The sequence below is a fragment of the Argentina anserina genome, chromosome 7 (genome assembly GCF_933775445.1).
Source record: "Argentina anserina chromosome 7, drPotAnse1.1, whole genome shotgun sequence".
In the NCBI taxonomy this organism is placed as follows: domain Eukaryota; kingdom Viridiplantae; phylum Streptophyta; class Magnoliopsida; order Rosales; family Rosaceae; genus Argentina; species Argentina anserina.
In genome coordinates this window covers 837072-848329 of record NC_065878.1, presented here as the reverse complement: position 1 = coordinate 848329, position 11258 = coordinate 837072, and positions in this window count along the sequence as shown.

Below are 11258 nucleotides of genomic sequence, written 5' to 3'. Positions count from 1 at the left end.
GATAGTTTTATTATAAACATAATATAAAGATTATGATACATTAGTGGACACTTCAGCGATCGATGACTCCAGTTCGAAATATGGTCGATCGACACCAACAGATATGATCGGTATATATATTTAGGGATCCCGTAAAAATTTCGTCCGTTTTGGACATAGTTTGACCGTTCATACCTATGGTCAACCCAAAAAAATGCGTTTTGACATATTAAAACCCACATTGATCGGGGTTTTGCCGAATGGGTTTCCTCGGTGCCGCTGCGCACGATGAATGACAAAAATTAGTTAATTTCAGATATGCAAACGGTTTTCGGTGTTCGCATCTTGACAATGGGTCTTTCCTTAGGGCATATTAGTGGTGTTTTTGGTTTATCGGAAATTTCGACGGTCAAACAAAGTCCGAATTAGATGAAATTTTTATATGATCACTAAATATATATACTGATCATGCTGGGGTTGATTGATCCCGATGAGTTTCCTTTATATAGTCAATTCATAATTTGATAGTTTTATTTTAAACCTAATATAAAGGTTATGATACATTAGTGGACACTTTGGCGATCGACAACTCCAGTTCGAAATATGTCGATCGATACCTGTAGATGTGATCGGTATATATATTTAGGGATCTCGTAAAAATTTCATCTGTTTTGGATATGGCTTGACATATTAAAACCTAATTGACCAGGTCTTCACCAAATGGGTTTCCTCAGTACGACCATCCATGATTGGTGACAAATGTTAGTGATATAAGCACTTTGTGCAACGTTCTTAACATGTTTTTACCTCTATTTGTACTTTGCTTAGTCATTATTGTTGTACTATTGAGTCATAGTAAGAGTCTTGGGTGATACTGGATGCATTTTTATGCTTACATGAGTTAAAAACGCAAAATTGGTCTAGAGTCCTAGTTTGAGTAGGAATCCTTGTAGGACTAGAAAACCTAGTTGGATTAGGAGTCTTCATCTTTCTATGTTTTGGTCGCATTGGCGATATTTTGAGAGTCCTTCTTACATTAGGAATCCTTTTTAGACTAGAAAACATACTATTTGGGAAAATCTTACTTGAACTTAAACTTTTATTCCGTAACTTTCATAATCTTACTCTCATATTCTAGTAACTTACTTGATCTTTTTATATGAATTATCTTATTTTTTATTATTTTCAGATTATACAATGAATGACAAAATAGAGGAAAAGTCAAGCAAATGAAAAATAAATAAAGAATGAGACACCTACAAAGGAGAAAAAAAATGAATTTATCAAAAGAGATTGCACCCACCAATGACAAAAATAAGTGAAAAAAAAAAGAGAAAGAAAAATTAAGAGAATAAAAAGAGATAATGCAATAGAGAAAGAATGAGACACCTGAAAAGGAGAAAAATAAATAATTTATCAAAGAATATTGCACCCATCAATAACAAAATAAGTGAAAGAAATTGAGGAGAAAGAAAAAGGAAGAGAATAACTTAATGCAAGAGAGAAAGAAAGAGATATCTAAAAAGAAGAAAAAGAAAGAATTTATCAAAAGAGATTGCACCCACCAATGACAAAAATAAGTGAAAGAAATTGAGGAGAAAAAGTCCAAGCTATAATATTCACAGAGCCAAAACTCTTCTATAAATAGCACATCATTCACAAAGAAAAATATTATTTCTCCTTTGCATTCAAGAGCCAAAACTCTACCAAAATACTACCTCAAACATTCTCCACCAAAATAGCAAGTCGTTCTCCCTCATATACCAATTCCATCTCCACTGAAATCACCATTGAAGAGACATATCCAAGGTTCATATAATATGTGATTCTCGCAACTCATCTCCATCGGTTTGTTAGTTTTTTATTTTCTACAATACTTTGTCTATGAAGATTGTAGTATCATGTTTGTGTGGGATTATTGTTTTGTATTAAGAATCGAAATTTTCAGATTGTTTTATTGGATTTTTGGATCTTTGTCGAATTGATGGTTTCCTATAATGAATGAGTTTGTATTTCTATTGTTGTATTCTAACCATCTTTCTCATACTTTTAGATAATTTCCAGATATGTGCATATGAATTTAGTGCTTGAATGCAGTTCCTGAGATTGTGTTTGAGTGCTAGATTCATCAACCATATTGACACAAATCGAATCATGCCCTAAGTAGGTTTGGTTTGTGTTGATTAAAAGTGGTAAAAATTCTGGAAATTTGCATGTGAAACCATGGTGGGTGACGTCATACATGAAACATCTCTCTAACAAAGATTTGGTGTTTAAATGTAATATTGTTTGATTTCTATTCTAAGTGTTATTGAATTCGATTGCATGCAAATTTAGATTAGGCCATAAGTCGATCTAAATGTTAATTGAAATCTTGCATGATTAGATGATCCCCTAAGGCTCTAATTGTATTGGTGTCTAAAAAGGTTGTAATTGGTCGTATTAGAATGCATGATAGTATTGGTGTCTAAAAAGTATGTAATTGGTCGAATTAGAATGCATGATAGGTTCGAACTTGTAATTATATGGTGTAATGGTAAATTTGGTTTAAGTTTGTTAAAGAGAAGTCGATCATGTAAATAGTAATTTAGGTTTTATTTTAGTAGTTAATAATCAATCTCACACCCCCCATTATTTTGTTAACACTAAAAGTTTAGAGTTCCCTTTAATTTCTCGGACTGAACGATCTATGCTTATTCTATACTAACGATGACATTTTACAGGGTTAATTGTGTGACGCTCGCGCGTCCATCAATTTTATCGCCGTTGCCGGGGACTTAGGGAGAAAGAAAAATGAAGAGAATAAAAAGAGATAATGCAAAAGAGAAAGAAGGAGACACCTAAAAAGGAGAAAAAAAATGAATTTATCAAATGAGATTGCACCTACCAAAGGTTAGGTGATTTTAGATATGCAAACGGCTTTCAATGTTCGCATCTTAGTAATGGGTCATCCCTTAGGGAATATTAGTGGTGTTTTCGGTTTATCGGAAATTCCGACTATCAAACGAGTTCTGAATTGGATGAAATTTTTACAGTGTCACTAAATATATATAACGATCATATCGGCTGGTGTCGATCGATCCTGAGAAGTTTCCTTCATATAGTCACTTCATAATGCGATAGTTTTATTATAAACCTAATAAAAATATGTATGTATAATATTTTATTATTTAGCGGGCTTTTGGCTGGCCGGACTGGGTTTTACACCTCTAAATTAAGCCCGGCCCTCTACCCACAAAAGCGGAATTTCTCGCGGGCCGGGTAAAAGCCCATCAGGCTTGCGGGCCTCCATGGACTTATCGGATCTACGGGCTAAATGATGAGGCATAACCAACAAACTAGTTGAAATGACTATTGGTTTTAAAAGTTAGAACTGGAGCATAGGGATGGTGGCACGTGTTGATGAAGAATTGTGGAAGAGTGTTGTTGCACGCAGCGACATAAATGTGAAATACAAGCAGGTTTTGTTGGCTTATGATAGTTCATTCCCCAACACGCAACATTTAACGTGGCCGCTCTCACTCTTACCACTTCTCTATCTTGTCGTGGGTCGTACTGAATTTTGGGTTCATGCTAACTTGGTAAGAGAAGACATTGGTTATCAAATGTTAAACTCTGGGTCATACCCATAACCCAAGAGGAAAACACAAGTTATCAAATGTTAATACTACCCTCATTGGTTGAAGGTATCCTTTTTTAGGCCGGGATATCAGATGATGTGGATATCAAGCCAGGTTATCATAATATTTTTATAACCGGCTTCTATTTGTAAACTCTTGCTCTATTTACTTCTCGAATAATAAATTGAGTAATAAAATGTAATATCCCGATTTTGTAAGAAGATCAAATTCTATTGTTCTTTTAAAAAGTAGAAAGTAGATGTCGTCATGAGTTCGCCTTATTTTTCTGATTCCTAAGTTATTTTTAACGATATTTTGAAGTTTAAGAGAGAAGAATTGTGATTGATGACGTGATAATTGGTGATTGGTTGCTAGTCATGGGACACATGGCAAGCTTTGGTGAAGGTGGTGTGAGTTTTGCATTTGTTTGACAAGTGTCACTAATCCACCATTGGTGGAGTGACACGTGTCATTCTTATTCCTATAAATAGGGACAGCCCCAAAAATTCTTACATATTCATAGTTTTGATACTAGATCATGTTGTCATCAATTTTGACTATTAGATTATTACTTTTAATAACAGTTAACGATTTTTATATTGCCAACACATCAAAATACCGATATTTTGAGCATGTAAGACGTTGTCGGGGCAGCCATCCATTTCAGTTTCAACCGTATCCTCTCTCTCTCTCTCCAAACACTTTCTCTCTCATTCATTTTATTATTATTTTATTAGTTTTGCGATGAAATTTCTGCGGATCATTACTTTCGATCCGTAACTTCGATTCGCAATCCGCGAGTGGCTACAGATTTGTATCATCGTACTCTTTCTATCTTAAAAAATTGAGGTAGATCCGACGGTAATTTCTAGAAGACTCAATTAGGTGTCTTGATTTATGATCCGGCAGTTCATCGAGCATTGAAGCTAACTCGAATTTGAGGTAAGGTCTGTCGAGGAGCCTCTCTTTAATTTAATTATTGAATTATATTTGAATTGGGTTATTTGTGTGATGTTGTTTGATTAACTCTTGATTGTTATCGCTTTCGATAAAAAAATGCGTGATCGTTGATGCATATTTGATCGGTGTTACCGCTTTCTATAAAAGCATGTGTCGTACATTTTAATGCGAACATTGATAATCACTTGGCATGCATAGTGCATTATGAGATACGGTGACTATGCATTTGAGAGAGGAGAATGTGGAAAGCCGAGAAATGAGAATGAGAGAAAAAAATGTCTTTTGCGTAATTGAGTTTTCTCATGGGGCATGCCAAGATCTATGGTCAGCCCAACGTGCACAAATGTAGGAAAAGTATGCTCATTCAACGTAGAGTCGATAAAATGAATTTATCGGGTTTCAGGTTTGGAAGACCATGAGATTAACAAGATGACTAGTAAATAGGGCACACGCATCGAGATATTATTGATTTATATACGTTAGATCATATCACGGAACATCTGCACGGTATGGGACATGTAGACTCAATGTTTTGTTATATGATCAGATTGTCCAGTAATTGAGTGGAAGAAGTTCATTTGAAACCATGCATTACATCGTTGTTGTTTATTTATTATTAGTTGATAACTTGATTGCATAACGTAGTTAAGAATAACCTAAAGAGGTTTGGCCATACTCAGCGTAAGCTCACCCTTAAAGATTCTTTGTTTAGGTGCATATGAGTAAACACGTTTTTCGAGAAGAGTAGATTCGGGAATGGATTGGACGAGCCTAGAGTCAAGAGTTTAGAAAAAAGTTGTTTTTATTTTTACTACATTCAACACTGTAATATCAAGTCGCTCCTCGAGACCGCCGACTGTCGGGACTGGGGCGTGACTAAAATATCATTGTTCTTGATCGTGGATTGTTACAAAACAACAGTGGTTAATATTTGGCTAATTATTCATTAATAAGCATATACATGTAATAATTGAATGTAAGTTTAGTTGAGCTATACAAATTTAAAAGATACATATAACTTAAGAGAGGGAGGGTTGAACCCTGAAACTGTTTTGACTAAACTCACTATAATATAGTGCTTGAGTTACTTTATCTTGCTAGATGAGTAAGAAAATGTATATTTTTTTGTAGTATTATTATCTTGCGGTTAGTTACAAACTCTTCTTTTAAAAAAAAATCTCAATTCTTTGGTGTAATTTAACAATTATACGTGAAAAAATATCTTATTAAAAATAAATTTACCACACTCAACTATATTGATAGGAGTAAAAAACATAATTAACTTTTGCACATCTTTTTTTTTTTGGAGGAAATGATATTTCATTTCAATAAAAGGGACATAGCCCAATCCAGATCTAAAACATAGGCACTAGAAGAAACATTACAAATAAGAAGACAATTCTCTTAACTCAATCAAAAATAAAATAAAAAGCAGTAAAGAGAATATAACTAGACTGAGTTATAAATGGAACATGCTCCATATATACCTAAAGTAAAAAAAAAATTAATAACATAGGCCCAAAGAGAAGCCCAACCCACACCAAAAACCATACATCGTGAGATCCTGCCGTGAGCAACGCCCGAGCCACTGGAAACATACCACGAAGATAGTAGTTCCTCTGTGAAGCACCGATGCACAGTCAATCCCAAAACGTAGGACAAGAAAAAATCACCATTCAACATAATAAAATCCCTCACAACCACATCAATTCATCCACCAATGAGACCAACAAGTAATCATGGCAACCAATAAGGATTCGAGAATCTGAACACACAACAAGAATAACAATAGTAACCATTGAGAATGGGGGGTAAAAAACTCATGTGTTTATCTCGATTAGGGAGTCATTGTCATAAGAAACCCCTTCAGGATTGAAGATAGGGGAAGAGATATGTTATGTGGATAGGTAATTTTTGACCTAGAAAACATATGAGATTGCTTGGCAAAGATAAATTCATGAGTGAAGTCCTCTTGCGCTAGACATAAGTCAAAGATTAACCACAAAACGGGTAACAAGCACCACAAGGGTGAAAAGATGTTGGCCAAACTAGAAGAAGAAAAGTTGCAAGAAAGCAGTGAAACAGGTTATCAAAGAGGAGTCTCTCCCAACTCTTCCTCCGTCGATCTAGATTTGGGAGGATCAAGATCTGAGTGAGAGAGGAGGAAAATGAGGATGACTCTCACATCTAGTTTCTTTCTATAGGTGAAATGCGTATAGCTAAAAATGTAGGTTCTGCACATAACTTTTGCACATCTTGGCCTTTGGTGTTATGTTGAAATTGAATTATTTTGTTGATATGATGTTGTAGACAGTATCCTTAATTTACCAATATCATACAACAGTGACAGTGACATGAATATAATTTAATCATGTAATTTTAAAATGTAATTGTTGATACCAAAAAAATCGCAAATATGCTTTATGCATACTCTAAACACAAATAAGAATATATACATGCAAAACTATATTCCGAAAGACAAAATATTGCATATTTTCTCCATTCGGCATGCCACACACATGGAGCCAAGCCACCCTCACACTCTTGAGGCCTACAAGTTTGGGTGTGGACCGTGTGGTATGGAAGGTAACGGGAGTACATAAATCTCAGTTTAGATTTTATATTATTATCGATTTTGGACTTGGGACCAAAATCGAGGTTCAATAGTCTTAATCTTTACATGAGTATGCAAAAGATGAGATCACCGAAACCTACAAATTTAAACACAATGCATGTTTTTTACCCAGCAACAATACTCTTCTTCTATGCTAAATACAAATCTCAACCAACTCCTTTTTATTCTTATCTCTAGCTAGCTACAAGCTATTTCAAATCCAATAAGATATATTTATCAATTCCAACACCACTACTATAGCTATACAATAGCTCTTACCAAATCTCCCACACAATCCCATATTTCATGCAGCACGAGTAATATAAGACATCACATCTATTACTTGTGGTTATTATCTTGTTCTGTATAATTAGCTTTACCATTGTAATCCTCTTTATTGTCCAATAGACATATCTCATAACATGTATCGTAGACTCACCTCCTCCAGCCTACAAGGCCTCTAGTTGCAGAAAAAAAACACAATTTCCCAGTAGCAAAACATAGAACTCCCCCAAGCAATACATTCAAATCCAACATACAAACTTCAAGTAACAAACAAAGCATTCCAACTCAAGATCATATTCAAGTTCTAGACAACCTTAAGCTTAACCCTACACCTCAAAGTCCATCTATCTTCCCTACACCATATTAACCTCAGCAACCATTCATAGTAGCAAGCATCTCATCTTTTGCAATTCATGTATTTCTAACTCTCATGCCACATGTCTGGCAAGCCCATTCATGTATTATGTTCCTCATCATATCCATATTACTAAAATTTGTCAAGACTTTAACTTATTTTAACAGCCATGTTCACACAGTCACTTACTAACCAAGAGATTCATACTCAACCACCTTTAGATAGAGGTGGCAAGTGGGTTAAAAACCTTGATCTATTCATGGGCTCAACATTAAAAAGCGGCCAGGTACGAGAAGATATATTGGCCTATGGGCCTAGTTTAGCCTAATCTCGTTTTGAGCCCGGCACAGTCTCAACACGATAAAATTGTGAGTCGGCCCGTTAAACAATTTTTATTATTATTATTTAAATTGAAATAAAGATGTAAACAATTATAATAATGATAATTGAATGTTACACCTTTTAATCCCTTTTGAATCAAAACCTCTTGAATATTTCATTATTTTAATTACATTATTTCACTAATATTATTAAAGTAATGTAAAATAGTCATTGTTTTGACATATATAACGTCTTATAAATAAGATTATGAAATATGTTGTATAATTTTATTATTCTAAAACAAATTTTCTAATTATACAATTTTTTTTTTCTAAATGTGTCTTATAATGCAAATAGACTGGGCTAACTTGCTTATAGGCCCAGCCCGAGCCCAAGCCAACATGGGTTTGAGTCACGGGCTGGTCTAGGCTAGACTTAATCAAGTAAATGGGTTGGCCAGAAAATAGCATGAACACGGTTTTCACCCGCTTGAAACGGGTTGGGTCGGGTCGAGCCATGCCATTTGCCACCTTACCTTTGGATGTAAATTCAATGGTGGGGTGAGAGCTCTTTTTATTTAAAATAGTTTAAGTTTCAACTCTTGGACGTAAATCTAAGAATAGTCGAGCATGAATCTTATAGTCAGTCAGTGACCATGTAAAAACTACTAATCTCCAGCCAAAATATTATTACATAAATTTTGCGTCAAAATTTTATTTTATTTTTTATGAAGGAGTGTCAACCCTTTTATAGATCTGGTGTGACTATAGCAGTAGCTCAACCTTTCTTACAAGACCACTCTGATTTATGCATAGAAGCGGAAAATTGTAAGGCAAGGTTCTTTCTTGATATTAACTAAGGTTGGTCTTGTATAGACATTGAGAGTGACTATATCCTTCTTGTGACGACATTACGTGGCGTGGAAGCAAATTGATCAAATGTGGGGAGGGTATTAGAGGATTGTCGAGTTAATATGCAAGGTTTTTAATCCATCAATATCTATCACATATTCAGATATGCAAATGGTGTTGCTCACATATTAGCAACCTAACGAGTGTTGTTATTCTTGATAAGAGCATACCTGGGTCTTAATCCACATCACCCTAAGACCCAAGTAGAAAAATCAAGTTTCCACCCACAAAGAAAAGGACTGGGGTTCTGCGGGATTCCCTTAGGTCAGACTCATGACCTAGACCACCTTTTTTTGTGACCCAGGTCTTCTCCGCCATGTCAGCCCGAGCCCACAATTAAAGATGACATCAGCCATGTGCAGCTTGAGCCCATAAATACTTTTAATTTGGACCATTCAATTCAATTAATATTTTGAATCCAAATGTCATGAATTAATAATCAGTTAAATTATAATAGTAACAAAAAAAATAAAAAAAAATAAAATTGTTCTAAAGAAATGTGCTCATAGTGGCTTTTTTTGGAGAAATGTCAATTGATATTTTATTGAATATAATATGTGCTTCTTTAAATATGAGAATACATGAAGTCCTAACCTCATCTTTTCAGATATGTGATCCTATTTTTACAGTAGAAACAACTCATAATTTCTTTCTAAATTTTACCAAGGGCCAAAATAAGATTAGAGGCAACTTTAGATTATTCTCTCTATATATAAGAAATTCAATACATACTATTTATTAGGGTTTTTTTTACCATTAAGGCATTAACTATATTTTAACATTGGCAGGGCGTTAAGTGCATTTGCACGTGCGTTAACAAAGGGATGCACACTGTTTCATTCATCTCTCTCTCTCTCTCTCTCTCTCTCTCTCTCTCTCTCTATGTGTGTGTGTGTGATCTTCATCCTTTGAAACAACCACCCACCACCACAATCTCAACCCTCTTATACCTCTCAAGACCAAGACTCTCCTCTCCTCTACTTGTCCTACACCACCAAACGTCTTCGCCACCACCACACAAGTCAGCAGTGAAGGTGATAGAGGTCTTTTTAAGCATCATGTGGTCTGGGCAACGAAAATTGAGGAAGATGAGAGCTGTAGAAAAAGAAAATTGAAAATTAGGAATCTAGGATTTTCTTCACCACGAGGTCACAGATTGGGGAAGTGAACGAATATTTAAGCTTTTGGATGCTGAGACTTGATTTTGTCTGGTACCAATAAGCCTTCTCGGGGGGGGGGGGTTAACTTTTTATGTTACTGAGAGTTAGTTGTTTTAAATCGAATATATTCTATAATGTACATTATTGAACTTCCAATTATGTATTCTTTTTACTCATTATAGAAATATGAATATTGCTGAGCGTTCTCTTTCAAATTTCAAACACTCGTAAATCAATAGCATAATACTACTGACCCTAAAAAAGTGTAATATTACTAACCCTCAATTATACACAATGCTACTAACCCTCAATACTACTGAGTAATGCGTAATGTTACTGACACTCAATTATACATAATGCTACTAATCCTAAAAAAATGTGAAAGGCTATTGATTCTTAATAACGTATAAAAAAGTATAATTTTGTAATTTTGTTGTTAACAGATTCAGCTAGTTTAAATGGATGGAAGTTTGGTAGTGGTAATTTTGAAAATAAGTTTTGTTATTAGTAATTATGAGCTCAAAATTATAGCTCTTGGTAGTTTTGTATATTTATTATAATTTATAACTCCTTATTAATAACAAGAAAAAAAAGTAATACAAAAATTTATAATTCTTAAATGTCACGTGATAATCTAGGTCATTAACCGAACGGGTGAAAACTGTTGCCTAAAGGTAATGATCCAGATCTTCACTCACGATGACCCAACATGTGAATTTATTCTGATATATGATTTAACCGTTCTCTAAAGTTTTAGTCTTCACTTAATATTTTTTTTCGAGATGAAAGATGCTAAATTGAGCTATTTAACCCTTAATTTAATTGATTGGGTCGGAGATTACCTCAAAATATATGTTAATCGGCATGTCAAGTTACTCGAATTTGGTGGTGCCGTGCAGCCCGTGCTGGTAGTACTTGGCCATCTTTTACTCTGCTGTCAGATCATATGGGTTTTTACCTAAATGGGTAACCTGTCTAGGACTCCCGTTCCATGCCTTTCAGGTTTTATCATTTTAGAGCAAGTATGTACCCAACAATACTTAATTTAACTAA